Source organism: Myxine glutinosa, chromosome 1 (assembly GCF_964187855.1).
Source record: "Myxine glutinosa chromosome 1, kmMyxGlut1.1, whole genome shotgun sequence".
In the NCBI taxonomy this organism is placed as follows: Eukaryota; Metazoa; Chordata; class Myxini; order Myxiniformes; family Myxinidae; genus Myxine; species Myxine glutinosa.
The window spans coordinates 306,952,703-306,963,704 of record NC_136261.1 but is presented as its reverse complement, the minus strand read 5'-3'; the positions used below and the strand labels follow the sequence as shown (position 1 = coordinate 306,963,704).

Sequence of the window (11,002 nt, the reverse complement as noted above, 5' to 3'; positions counted from 1 at the left end):
TTATTTTTTGTGACAATAAATAGACTTATTGAGACTTGATCAATAAATTCGCATGCTCTAAAGATTTTTTCCACACTTATGATGTACTACGTCAAGGTTACGTGATAGCGAAATTTTAAGGTCAGATTCGGATTGGTGGGCACCAAATTAGTTAGAAACAATTGAAAATAAGTTAGAACCAATTTGGCTGTTGACCAGTGATTGATGGACAGAGACGTCGTAATGACGTAATTAGTAATTATGTGTCGATCAGCCTCACACAGCATAGCTAAATTCGCAACGGCGAGGATCACGTGAAACGTTGGTTCTTTAAACAATTCCTTGTCCCTCTTTCTTTTCCTTTCAATGTCTTGGATTGGATTCCACTGATCTCTATACGAACTGGATAGGGTACCGAACGTTAATTGGTCGGGCGGTCCTAAATCCAACGAAAGCGCGCAATCCGTGGTTCTGAATCCACTGCAAGTGCTCAATCCACGGTCTTGAAGTCACCAGAAGCGTTCAACCCACAATCCTGAATCCACAGGAAGCGTTCAATCCGCAGTTCTGAATCCACCAAAAGCGTTCAATCTGCGGTTCTGAATCCACTGAAAATGTTCAATACGCAGTCCTGAATCAACCGAAGCGTTCAATCCACGGTTCTGAATCCACCGAAAGCGTACAATCCACAGTCCTGAATCCACCGGAAGTGTTCAATCCGTGGTTATGAATCCACCGAAAGCGCGCAATCCGCGGTCCTGAATCCACCGAAAGCACGCAATCTGCGGTCCTGAATCCACCGGAAGCATTCAATCCACAGTCATGAATCCACCGGAAGCGTTCAATCCACGGTTACCAATCCACCGGAAGCGCGCAATCCACGGTCCTGAATTCACCAAAAGCACGCAATCCGTGGTTCTGAATCCACTGAAAGTGCTCAATCCACGGTCTTGAAGTCACCAGAAGCGTTCAATCCGCAGTTCTGAATCCACCAAAAGCATTCAATCAGCGGTTCTGAATCCACCCAAAGCGTTCAATCCACGGTTCTGAATCCACTGAAAGTGTTCAATCGGCAGTCCTGAATCAACCGAAGTGTTCAATCCACGGTTCTGAATCAACCGAAAGCGTTCAATCCACAGTCCTGAATCCACCGGAAGCGTTCAATCTGCGGTTATGAATCCACCGAAAGCACGCAATCCGCGGTCCTGAATCCACCAAAAGCGCGCAATCTGCGGTCCTGAATCCACCGGAAGCATTCAATCCACAATCCTGAATCCACAGAAAGCATTCAGTCCGTGGTTATGAATCCACCGGAAGCATTCAATCCGCGATCCTGAATCCACTGAAAGCGCGCAATCCGCGGTCCTGAATCCACCGAAAGCACTCAATCCATGGTTTTGAAGCCACTGGAAGCGTTCAGTCTGCAGTCCTGAATCCACTGGAAGCATTCAATCCGCGGTTCTGAATCCACTGAAAGTGCTCAATCCACGGTCTTGAAGTCACCAGAAGCGTTCAACCCACAGTCCTGAATCAACCGGAAGCGTTCAATCCGCAGTTCTGAATCCACCGAAAGCATTCAATCAGCGGTTCTGAATCCACCGGAAGCGTTCAACCCGCAGTCATGAATCCACCCAAAGCGTTCAATCTTCGGTTCTGAATCCACTGAAAGTGTTCAATCCGCAGTCCTGAATCAACCGAAGCGTTCAACCCGCAGTCCTGAATCAGCCGGAAGCGTTCAATCCACAGTTCCGAATCCACAGAAAGCATTCAATCAGCGGTTCTGAATCCACCGGAAGCATCCAATCCGCGGTTCTTAATCCACTGAAAGTGCTCAATCTTCGGTCTTGAAGTCACCAGAAGCGTTCAACCCACAGTCCTGAATCAACCGGAAGCATTCAATCTGCAGTCATGAATCCACACAAAGCGTTCAATCCGCGGTTCTTAATCCACTGAAAATGCTCAATCTTCGGTCTTGAAGTCACCAGAAGCGTTCAACCCACAGTCCTGAACCAACCAGGAAGCGTTCAATCTGCAGTTCTGAATCCACCGAAAGCATTCAATCAGCGGTTCTGAATCCACCGGAAGCATTCAATCCGCAGTCATGAATCCACCCAAAGCGTTCAATCTGCGGTTGTGAATCCACTGAAAGTGTTCAATCCGCAGTCCTGAATCAACCGAAGCGTTCAAACTGCGGTTCTGAATCCACCGGAAGCGTTCAATCCGCGGTTCTGAATCCACCGGAAGCGTTCAATCCGCGGTTCTGAATCCACTGGAAGCGTTCAATCCGCAGTCCTGAATCCACCAGAAGCATTCAATCCACGGTTATGAATCCACTGAAAGCATTCAATCTGCAGTTCTAAATCCACCGAAAGCGTTCAATCCACAGTCCTGAATCCACCGGAAGGATTCAATCCACGGTTCTGAATCCACCAGAAGCATTTAATCCGCAGTCCTGAATCCACCGGAAGCGTTCAATCCACGGTTCTGAATCCACCAAAAGCACTCAATCCACGCTCCTGAAGCCACCGAAAGCGCTCCACCTGCCATCTTCCTTCTCCCACAACACAGAAAATCCCATTTGCATCAATACAGATACTTGCTTCAAAGTGCATATTTCCTATGAAAATTCACCTTCCTTCTTGATTTTTCTCCTTTCCCACTTTATTTTAGTCCATTCCCAGGTTGAAAAAATCATTGTTATATTATTTATGAAATGCCATCATGTGCTGCTTATGGTTGTGAAAACCACGATGGTCGTGATTAAATGAGAAGAGGAATCACATTTCATCGGTAAGTGGCATTCACCTTAGTTACTTTGAAACTCATGGGAACTCACGGTACTAACAGTCCCATTCCTTACTCATGGGAGAGCAAAGATTGCCGACAAATGGCTTCAAAAAATGAGCTTCCCTTCCTATCCAGTTAGTATCGAGATCAGTGTTGGAATTCACACTTTTCAAAAATTTCACCCTCTTTATAATGTGTGTGGCCATCTGAGGATAATTCTGAATTATTTCTCTCTTTCACGGTAGAGTTCCTTAAACCCGGCCTCTGTGTACATGCACTATACACCATGATATATGACATATGCTGAGGACAGATGAGTGAGGGAAAACAGCGAAGAAGGCGTGTGCACTCTAAGGGTTTGGACTCTGGACAAAAGGGTAAACATGGTGAGAGGCCTTAGCGAGTGTGTTGGGCTAGCAGGATGGCCTCGTGGTACGCAGACGTTGCTTCTAAGCTTTCTTGCCTGGGTTTGAATCCAGACCTAGCTACAAACTGTCATCCCGGTGTTTCACAGGCAGGGTGATTCATTATTGTGTGTGCTGATCCTCGGATGGACGTTAACCTGGGTGTCCCATCTGCAGGCATTAGTCCGTGGAAATTAAAGATCCCACGGTGTTCTTTGGAAAGAGTAGGGGAGCTCACTTCTGCTGTTGTGCCTGCAGGAGATGCTTAAAACTCCTACATAACTATAACATAACTATAACATAACTACATAAACTCCTACATAAAACTCCTTAAAACTCCCCCCATAAAAATACATGACGATGCCAGTGCCTGTGCGGTGCTAGAATTGACCTTTGGCCAAAGGCGCCACCAACCATAACTCGCCACTGCCGGGCGTCCAAGTGTTTTAGCCTAATTTTATTGTGCTGAATCTGAATAAATTGTATGCTGGGCTCAATTTTCACACTTCCACCCTCCAAAATGAAAAACAAAATGGCCGTCACTTGAAAATGATATTTGGCACAATTTTGATTCATATGAAGCCTATACTCTTGCATTTGGTGTCCAAATCCATTTCTTTATCGTCATCAGGTCTCATGATGATGAATTAATATAATATTTTATGGCAGCTATCTTGGTTGCCAAGATAGCCACCACTTTGGCCTTTTGCTATTGAAGATGATCTCACCTCGTAGCACATCTTGGCTGGAGACACAATTAGCACTCAATTAGTGTTCTCCATAATCCATGGACATGAGACGCATAAAATATCCATACAAACGTTTACCGATTTTGTGGCCGGAGAGAACGAGATATTCTTAATGTTCTCTACGGCATCACAACATCGTACTGATGATGGCACTAGACATAATTTATCCATTAGAGTTTTCTGAATGTGCCGCATTGCGAGATGCGATACAAGCTCAATTGATTGGGAATACTCCTGAAACATAGTGGATGACACAAGGGTGGACAATTTTTCAACATAATCACCATTGTGTTCAATGCATTTTTCCAGCGCTTTACTAAGGCCTGAATTCCTCCAGAAAAAATATTTTGGCTGCTTGTGTAGCCATTCGTGCACCGACACTTGGTCGGATCAGAAAGTGGTTCCACCAAGCGCCCAAAGTGTGGCCCAAAGATGTGATAATCCGAAGGGGCGATGTCTGGCGAGTAGGGTGGATGAGGAAGACACTCAAAATGCAGGTCCTCAATCGTTGCAGCTGTAGCGTGGGCAGTATGGGGCCGAGCATTGTCTCATGCTGCAGCAAAACACCGGCAGTGAGTAGTCCACGACGTTTTGATCTGAATGCTGGTTTCAGATGTTTTTAAGGAGGTCGCAGTATGATGCACTGGTGACTGTGGTCCCTCTGGGAATGTAATGCTCTACAAGTGGGCCTCGGCTATCCCAGAAGAGCTTCAGCCACACTTTTCCAGCGGACGGCTGTGGGCAAAATTTTTTGGCCTTCGGTGAAGTTGAAGGGCACCACTCTTTGCTTGTCCGCTTCGTTTCTGGCTGAAAGTGGTGGACTCAGCTTTCGTCCCCAGTCACTATGCACTGTAAGAAAGTGTCGCCTTCTGTTTCGTAATGTTTTAGAAGTTCTTCACACGTGCTCACTCGCCGTTCTTTCAGTTCGGGTGTGAGTTGTCTAGGCTCCCACCTTGCAGTCTCTGGAGATGGACTTGTAGCCTTGAGATTGTCCATGCTTGGCTACAATCTTGTGTCTGACCTCCTCAGACAATTCTCTGGTTTTCTTTCTTTTCTTCATTTTCATTGCGGTCAAACAAAACAGCAGAATGACTCCTTTTCGCCATTCCAACTGGTTGAATGAGTGATTTTTATATTGCAGGCACCCGCAACTCACCACAGGTGAGTTCAATTCCAAAGGAAAGGAGAATCACCTGCTTGAAAACTAATTATTTCTAACAACATCTAAAAGGTGCCAAAAATATTGTCCAGGACATTTTAGGATTTCTTTGTGGGATAAGCTCATATTTAGTAATTTTTTCAGCTTTTTTTGTTTTGTTCCACTGCAACCCAAAGATATACATATGTGGATACCAAAATATTTTTTAATTTCAACAATTTTCTGGAAGAAATGGTGCATTATTTGAAAAATGTGCAAGGGTGCCAACATTTTTGGCCAAGACTGTGTGTGTGTGTGTGTGTGTGTGTGTGTGTGTGTGTGTGTGTATATGTGTGTATATATATTTATTTTTATATATATATATATATATATATATATATATATATATATATATATATATATATATATATATATATATATATATATATGTATATATTTGCTGGGTGTCTCATAAGTATGGAACCATCCCATAAGTCTGAATCTGTTGAATTCCTCAGTGACCTCCCTATGACTCCAATTTTCTACGAACAGGATTACCTGGATGTGTTCTTTCTTTTTCAGTGACATCATGGACACCTGCAAGGAACGAAAAAATCATTCTTAAACAAAAATAAAATCATTAATCACTTGATTTGCCCTATGGTTCGACATATATATATATATATATATATATATATATATATATATATGTATATATATATATATATATATATATATATATATATAATTATATATATATATATATATATATATTGTTGCGGATATGGGATTTGGCCTCCATCCATATCCGCTTGTAAATATTCCCCTATTTCCCCAATACTTCCCAACTATCCCCAATCCCCCATTCCCTAGTCCCATTTTCTGTAAACAACACTCTGTAGAACCGACCTTCCCCTTTTTCCCCCATTAAATGTCGTGCCCAGGTTCACCGCATCTCACGTAGACAACTATAGGACATCTTGCTAGTTATTCTTAGTCTATCTCAGTTAAGGACTCGTTTCCATTAATTCTGACTCTTCGTTGCACCAGAATGTGATTGTATGGCACCGTTAGTAAGTTTAGGACCTCCCAATACCTCCCCGCATCTCTTCCTCATGGAACAACAACACCAACAACAACAACAGCGGCGGGGGTGCGGCGGCGGCGCGGGGAGTGTGCGTCCTCACTCCGGCTTGGTTAGCCGCCATTGAACATGTGCTCCGACGGGGTTACCACGCAGGGGCTCACTGTCAGCTCCTCGTCAAGGGCGGAGCCCGGTAACCCCCCGCACCCAATAAGAAGCGGCGGACCGATTCCATCTGGGGCGGAGCTAACGAGCCGAGGGCGTGTCACTCCCCGCTGGACATGCGCAGGAAGACGGAGGTGACGTCAGATGCGCCTCAGCTACGGAGAAGAAAGGACGCCACCTCCAAGCGCTGAAATACCTCCCCGCCTCTCTGGACCGGACCGGGTCGATTCTGCCCCTGAGCCAAGGTGCACCTTGAGCTATCGACTGCCTGCTCTCCCCTGCCATCAATCCCCGTGTAAGTCAGTCTTGTCCCGTTTGTCTGTGGTCTGTCGGGAATAAGATAAGACCGTGTATAAGTGCCCATCTTACTTTGCTTTACCTCTTGTCGTGTAATCTAACCGTTCTGCAAAACCAATATTATATCCTCCTCCGGAGGTCTTGAGAACTGTACCCCTTGTGTCGTTGCCTTAATCCCAGCCGTTGTGTCCTTTTCCTTCATTGATTTAGCATAGCGCGATTCGGCCAATGTTCGAGTGTAATCGGGTAACTTGTGCGAACACGGCGGCCATTCCGCTCGGCCCATCATAACATCTAAGTCGTGTCCGTAACAATTGGTTGTCAGGAGTTGGATTCGGACCTGGGACTAAATTCATTTAGCCGAAATTTTGGAACACCAATTGTACTATTAGAGTAACAATTGGTGTCGAGGAGTGAGATTGGACCCGAGCGCGTTTCACGCGCTCGAAATTATAACGGCGAAATTTGATTGTGTTTTACAAAAATAAAAACCCGAATTTTGAAGTCGCGCTATGGCAGATCAAGACGGCTGGGTTCCGGTAGAGGAGAGTGAGGCAGGGTCGATCCAGGACCAAATTGAGGGACATGAGGAGAGCGAAGCAGTGAGGGTGGCAGGGTCGCAAAATAGCGTCGTCGCGCACGAGGTTACGGGCGCGCAAAATGGCGCCTCACACATGGCCACGGCGACCACGCCCGCGACCGTAGTAGTGCCGCTGGTAGATTTGGACCTTTTTTTCATACAAATGAAGGCCCTTATGGCCCAGAATAGCGAGAAAATGAGGGAGGAAATGAGGGCTGATAGTGAGCGATTGGGTGAGCGATTGGAGGGCCAAATGGGGGTAATGAGGGACGAAGCGAGGGGTACCGGTGAGGGATTAAAACATGGGTTAATGGGGGTAGAAAACAGAATGGCCGCTCAAGAGAATCAAATGGAAGGGATGAAAAAGGGGTTAGAGGGGTTAGAAAACAGTATGGAAGGCAAATTGAGGGACATGAGGGACCAAGCGGAAAGGGAAGTTAAACAAATGGGGCAGCAGATAGAGGGGGTCAGAATGGGGGTAGAAACCAAACTGGATGCTCACAGGGAGGAAATGGAGCAGATGAGGGTGGCATCTGGGCAGGAGATGCAAGTGATGGGAGAAGAGATCAGAAGAGGGGTGAGTGAGGAGGTCGGAGGAGTGCGCGAGGAGGTGAGGCACTGTAAGGAGCACATGGAGAAGGAGGTGAGAAAGGGGACTGTAAAGTTACAAGGGGGCATAGAGGACCTGACGCAGGAGGTGGAACAGCTGACGGAGGGACAAAAAGGACTAACGGAGCAGGTTCAAAGGAACACTGCGGTATTAGGAGGGTTAAAAGCGACACAGAAAGAACTAAAAGATGACTTGATAGCGACGAAGAGGGAATGTCAGATGGTACGTGAGGGACTGACAACGAGGTTGGACGAGGTGACAGAGGTAATGGAGACGAAGGACCGGCAGGTGAGGACGCACATGGAAACGGTCAAGGTAGCCTTAGAGGACGAACTTGAGGAGACGTACCGGGACATAAAAGAGGTGAAGCAGAAATTAGAAGAAGTGGAAGAAGGGGTGAGCGAAATTAAGAAGCGACGGAGAGAGGATAAGAAAGAGATAAAAGAGGAGGTAAAAGAATTGGTCCAAAGTCTGTGTTTGGATCGTGATGATGTGCTCATTAACCGGATGAGGGATTCGCAGGTGATGGAGGAGAAGCGAAGAGGAAGAGGACCCGGTGTAAGTGGTGACCAATATGGTCGTGCGTATGATGCGCCAGGGGATTTAAGAAGCTTGGGGGTCGAGATGGACCCGGGTGTTCGTGAGAGGCCATTGGTGAAGTGTGCGACAGGTCTGGTGTGCGAAAAAGGAGGTGTGCGAGAAAGTCCGACTCTGGGGTGTGTGAGGAAAAAGTGCGTGCCAAGGAGTGAGGGTGCTGGCGAGAGTGAGTCGGTCGTAGCGCGTGTGCGAGGGAGCACATGGAAGCGCGGTGTGGTAAGTGTTACAGAGGGTGTGACGGGAGAGTGTGCGCAAGAGTGTGCACGAGAAAGGTGTGTGACAGACAGGTGCATGGGGAAAGAGTGCGCTGTCAAAGGCAAGGAAGAATGCACGCCTGTGGTGAGTGTTACAGAGGGTGTGACGGGAGAGTGTGCGCAAGAGTGTGCGCGAGAGAGGTGTGTAACGGACGGGTGCATGAGGAAAGAGTGCGCTGTCAAGAGTAAGGGTGAGTGCGCTGTCAAGAATGGAGGTGAGAGTAGTGAGAGTGACAAGGAGCGTGAGTTGGTTGTGACAGGTGAGCGAGGATGTACACCTGGAATGGTAGGATGCACACCTGGAATGGTAGAGCGTGAGTGGGAATGCACGCTGGAATTGATAGTGAGGCACGTGGTTGGGTGTGCGAGTGAGAGCACACCTGTGATTGTCACAGAGGAGGTGACCGAGGAGGGGGCGCGAAGAGGTGTGTTGGTGAGGTGTGCGAGCGACGAATGTGTGCCAAGGTGTTCGGTGGTCAGGTGTGTGACCAAGTCGGTGAGCGGAATGAGTGTACCGAGGTGTGTAAGAGAAGGTACGACGAGGAGCATGGAAACGGCTGCATGTATGAGCAAGAAAGGGGTAGCGTATGCTTGTAAGCATGCAGGTGAAGCATCGATGGTAACCGGGTTAGAGGTTAGAACGACTTATAGCCGAATCGGGCCCTCGGTGCGTGCCGGGCTTCGCGTGCCGCGAGAACCAGCGGGGATCCGAGCCACGGCGGGTTCGAAAGGACCGCCGTGCGCGATCCACGCTGGGCCTCGCTTTGAACGGCCGCGTCCGGGCTCCACTAGGCGGAGCGGGCAGCCCGATAGGAAGGGTCGTCATGGCGACCACTTTCTATTGAGACGTGCCGGCAGGTCGAGATCGGGACATTGGATGGCTCCACGCCGAGGTGGTGCGTGGGATCTCGGCCCGGGTAAGCCCCCGTCCCTGCCCCGAATGCGGGACGTATCCAGCCGCTGGCACCAAACAACCCACATTCATTGCTCGGCTTTACGAAGCCGGGCTTTGGCCAGGAATTGGCGCACCGAGAGGCATTAGTGAGTAGACTGTGTGATGAGGTTAGTGTTTTGGACCCAAAATTAGAAAAAAAACAAAATTTGATGATTGGCAAAGGATTGGCAGTAAAGATTGGCAGATGATGGGTAGTGAGTGGCAAATTTTTGATTTGTTGAAATTTGATGTGCAAAATTGGTAGTGAGCGATGGGCCCGGTGGGTAAGGGTGGCATCCCTGCCACCCTTCCCATTGGGGGGCAAATGCGCTATAGCTTATGGGGTGTATGGCAGTGAAAACTAGCCCGGGTGGGTTAGGTTATATTGATAGGGATCTAGAAGAGATGACATTAGGTAACGTTACGGTTTAGATAGTGACTGATACCTGTAGTGGGGACGCAGGTAGATTAGTGTGGATTATAATGACGAGGGAGCGCAATAGTTTAAAGGGATGACTGGGAAGCGCAAGTTTCAGAGGGGAGTAGTTAGATGAGATGATGCTGTGTGAGAGCTGGACAGGTGTGTGGAGCAGTGTATGAGTAGTGAGTGTGGTGGATCAGCGCGAAAGCGCTTGGGGAGAGAAGGGTGCAGGTGGCACCAGGTGTGAGAGCACAGGTGTGCAAGTGCAGGTGTGTGGAATACATGGAGTATTGGAATGAGTGGTGTGGAGAGAGTTGGAGTAAGTGGTACGGAGTGGTGTGCATGGTGCGAAGGTGTGGATGGGGGAAGAGTGGACCCCTTTCACGAGTACCCGGGGCGGGTAGTGTAAGTGTTAGGTAGAGGGTATAGGTAAATTGTGGTTGGATATTGGCATTTGTGGTGCGGTTGCAGAATGGTATTGTGGATGGGTGCATTAGTGTTGTGGAAATGGCTGGGCGTGTAGCCTGTTAGTGTGTGTAGTTGGTTGGGCACTCCACCACTGTGAGGATGTCGGCCAGGTGAGGCCGCAGGTGGGCTCTGGGAGCCGTTAGTGTCAGTGGGGCCCGAGGATCCGGAGGACGGACCCGGGTAGCCCAGTGCCAGAGAGGGCACCGAGTGGGGAGAGCGCCAGAGGGCCTTCCCCAGGTAGTTAGGTTTGGGTAAGGAGCAGGTAAGCTCGGAGGCAACTGCAGTGGTGGAGGTGTGCAGGTGGGTAGACCTGCTGGGAGAGCTACACGTCGCAGCCCAGAAATTGTGCGAGGCACCGGGAGATGAATCAGGGGAGTGAGAGCCCAAATTGAGAGGCACCACAGTTTGGTCAATGGGAATTGGTTTTTAGAACCCATAGTGTAAGTTGGCCAATGGATTGGCAGGGAAAGACCCCGGGTAATGTAAAGTTGTTAAAGTCATTTAGGAAATAGTTAGGATTGATGAACCTGTCGCA

General features: G+C 48.2%; 1 protein-coding gene across 1 annotated transcript in view; it reads left to right on the top strand.

Moving 5' to 3' along the window:
• Positions 1-3,100: 3,100 nt before the first annotated feature.
• The window catches only part of LOC137439735 (tripartite motif-containing protein 14), a 76,281-nt gene continuing 68,379 nt past the window's right edge, over positions 3,101-11,002 (top strand). Inside the window, exon 1 of the mRNA XM_068135785.2 lies at positions 3,101-3,152. The gene's annotated coding sequence lies outside the window, so the exon portion shown is untranslated. The remainder of the gene's footprint in view (positions 3,153-11,002) is intronic.